The sequence below is a fragment of the Chiloscyllium punctatum genome, chromosome 47 (genome assembly GCF_047496795.1).
Source record: "Chiloscyllium punctatum isolate Juve2018m chromosome 47, sChiPun1.3, whole genome shotgun sequence".
Classification (NCBI taxonomy): Eukaryota; Metazoa; Chordata; class Chondrichthyes; order Orectolobiformes; family Hemiscylliidae; genus Chiloscyllium; species Chiloscyllium punctatum.
This window is the reverse complement of record NC_092785.1, coordinates 44238814-44242377: the sequence shown is the minus strand read 5'-3', so window position 1 is coordinate 44242377 and position 3564 is coordinate 44238814.

The window sequence follows — 3564 nt, the reverse complement described above, 5'->3', positions numbered from 1 at the left end:
GGAGAGAGAGAAAGTGTGTGAATGGGTCCGTGAGGGGGGGGGGCAGAGAGAGAGATAGAGAGTGTGTGAATGTGTCAGTGGGGGGGAGAGAGAGTGGGTGAATGGGTCAGTGAGGGGGAGAGAGAGAGAGAGAGAGAGAGAGAGAGAGTGAATGCGTCAGTGGGGGGGGGGAGAGAGAGAGAGTGTGTGAATGGGTCAGTGAGGGGGATAGAGAGTGAGAGAGAGAGTGTGAATGGGTCAGTGAGGGGGAGAGAGAGAGAGAGTGTGAAAGGGTCAGTGAGATGGAGAGAGAGGGAGAGAGTGTGAATGGGTCAGTGAGGGGGGAGAGAGAGAGTGTGTGAATGGGTCAGTGAGAGGAGAGAGAGAGAGTGTGTGAATGGGTCAGTGAGGAGGAGAGAAAGAGAGTGTGTGAATGGGTCAGTGAGTGGGGGGGAGAGCGAAAGAGAGACAGGGGGTGAATGGGTCAGTGATGGGGAGAGAGCGAGCGAGCGAGAGTGTGAGAATGGGTCAGTGAGGGGGGGAGAGAGAGAGTGTGTGAATGGGTCAGTGAGGGTGGAGAAAGAGAGAGAGGGGTGTGAATGGGTCAGTGAGGGGGAGAGAGAGAGTGAGAGAGAGAGAGAGAGAGTGAATGGGTCAGTGAGGGGGAGAGAAAGAGAGAGAGAGAGAGAGAGAGAGAGAGAGATTGTGAATGGGTCAGTGAGGGGAAGAGAGAGAGAGAGAGAGTGTGTGAATGGGTCAGTGAGAGGGGAGAGAGAGAGTGAGAGAGAGAGAGAGAGAGAGATTGTGAATGGGTCAGTGAGGGGGAGAGAGAGAGAGAGAGAGAGAGAGAGAGTGAATGGGTCAGTGAGAGGGAGAGAGAGAGAGAGTGTGTGAATGGGTCAGTGAGGGGGAGAGAAAGAGAGAGAGAGAGAGGGAGAGTGTGAGAATGTGTCAGTGAGGGGGAGAGAGAGATGTGTCAATGGGTCAGTTAGGGGGAGAGAGAGAGGGGGGAGAGAGAGAGTGTGAATGGGTCAATGAGGGGGAGAGAGAGAGAGTGTGAATGGGTCAGTGAGGGGGAGAGAGAGAGTGTGTGAATGGGTCAGTGAGGGGGAGAGAGAGTGTGAATGGGTCAGTGAGGGGGAGGGAGAGAGAGAGAGAGAGAGAGAGAGAGAGATTGGGAGAGAGTGTGTGAATGGGTCAGTGAGGGGGAGAGAGAGAGAGAGAGAGAGAATGGGTCAGTCAGGGAGAGAGAGAGAGAGAGACAGAGAGAGAGAGAGAGAGAGAGTGAATAGGTCAGTGAGGGGAAGAGAGAGAGAGTGAATGAATGGGTCAGTGAGGAGGAGAGAGAGAGAGAGTGTGAATGGGTCAGTGAGGGGGGAGAGAGAGAGTGAATGGGTCAATGAGAGGGAGAGAGAGAGAGAGTGTGAATGGGTCAGTGAGAGGGAGAGAGAGAGAGAGAGAGTGTGTGAATGGGTCAGTGAGGGGGAGAGAGAGAGGAGGGAGGGAGAGAGAGAGAGAGAGAGAGAGAGAGAGAGAGAGAGAGAGAGAGATAGAGTGTGAATGGGTCAATGAGGGGGGGAGCGAGAGAGAGAGAGAATGAGAGAGTGAATGGGTCAGTCAGGGAGAGAGAGAGAGAGAGAGAGAGAGAATAGGTCAGTGAGGGGAAGAGAGAGAGAGTGAATGAATGGGTCAGTGAGGAGGAGAGAGAGAGTGAATGGGTCAGTGAGAGCGGAGAGAGAGAGAGAGAGAGAGAGAGAGAGTGAATGGGTCAGTGAGGGGGGAAGAGAGAGAGAGAGTGAATGGGTCAGTGAGGGGGGAAGAGAGAGAGAGTGAATGGGCCAGTGAGGGGGGAAAAGAGAGAGAGAGTGAACGGATCAGTGAGGGGGAGGGGGCGGGAGAGAGAGAGAGAGAGTGTGAATGGGTCAGTGAGGGGGGGAGGGAGAGAGAGAGGGGGTGTGAATGGGTCAGTGAGGGGGAGAGAGAGACTGTGTGAATGGGTCAGTGAGAGGGAGAGAGAGAGAGAAAGAGAGAGAGAGAGAGAGAGAATGGGTCAGTGAGCAGGAGAGAAAGAGAGTGTGTGAATGGGTCAGTGAGGGGGAGAGAGAGAGAGAGTGTGAATGGGTCAGTGAGTGGGGGGGAGAGAGAAAGAGAGACAGGGGGTGAATGGGTCAGTGATGGGGACAGAGCGAGCGAGAGAGAGTCTGAGAATGGGTCAGTGAGGGGGAGAGAGAGAGAGAGAGAGAGAGAGAGTGAGAGAGAGGGAGTGTGTGAATGTGTCGGGGGGGGAGAGAGAGATAGAGAGTGTGAATGGGTCAAAGAGGGGGAGAGTGAGAGAGAGAGTGTGTGAATGTGTCAGTTGGGGGGAGAGAGAGAGAGAGAGTGTGTGAATGGGTCAGTGAGGGGGAGAGAGAGAGAGTGAATGGATCAGTGAGGGGGAGAGAGAGAGAGAGAGAGAGTGAGTGAATGGGTCAGTGAGGGGGAGAGAGAGAGAGTGTGTGAATGGGTCAGTGAGGGGGGAAGAGAGAGAGTGAGGGGTGTGAATGGGTCAGTGAGGGGGGAGAGAGAGAGTGAGAGAGAGAGAGAGTGAGAGTGAATGGGTCAGTGAGGGGGAGAGAAAGAGAGAGAGAGAGGGAGAGTGTGTGAATGGGTCAGTGAGGGGGGGGGAGAGAGAGAGAGAGAGAGAGAGAGAGTGAATGGGTCAGTGAGAGGGAGAGAGAGAGAGAGAGAGAGAGAGAGAGAGTGTGAATGGGTCAGTGAGGGGGAGAGAAAGAGAGAGGGAGAGTGTGAGAATGTGTCAGTGAGGGGGAGAGAGAGAGGGGGGAGAGAGAGAGTGTGAATGGGTCAGTCGGGGGGGAGAGAGTGAGAGAGAGAGAGAGAGAGACAGAGAGAGAGTGAATGGGTCAGTGAGAGGGGAGAGAGAGAGAGAGAGTGAATGGGTCAGTGAGGGGGAGAGAGAGTGTGAATGGGTCAGTGAGGGGGAGAGAGAGAGAGAGTGTGTGAATGGGTCAGTGAGGTGGAGAGAGAGTGTGTGAATGAGTCAGTGAGGGGGAGAGAGAGAGGGAGTATGAGAATGGGTCAGTGAGGGGGGGAGCAGAGAGAGAGAGAGAGAGAGAGAGAGAGTGTGTGAATGGGTCAGTTAGGGGGGAGAGAGAGATAGAGTGACTGGGTCAGTGAGGGGGAGAGGGAGAGAGAGAGAGAGAGAGTGTGTGAATGGGTCAGTTAGGGGGGAGAGAGAGAGAGAGTGAATGGGTCAGTGATGGGGAGAGAAAGAGAGAGAGAGGGAGAGTGTGAGAATGTGTCAGTGAGGGGGAGAGAGAGAGTGTGTGAATGGGTCAGTGGGGGGGAGAGAGAGAGAGAGAGAGAGAGTGAATGGGTCAGTGAGGGGGAGAGAGAGAAAGTGTGTGAATGGGTCCGTGAGGGGGGGGGGGCAGAGAGAGAGATAGAGAGAGAGGGTGTGAATGGGTCAGTGAGGGGGAGAGAGAGATTGTGAATGGGTTAGTGAGGGGGGGGAGAGAGAGCGAGTGTGAATGGGTCAGTGAGGGGGAGAGGGAGAGAGAGAGAGAGAGAGTGAATGGATCAGTGAGG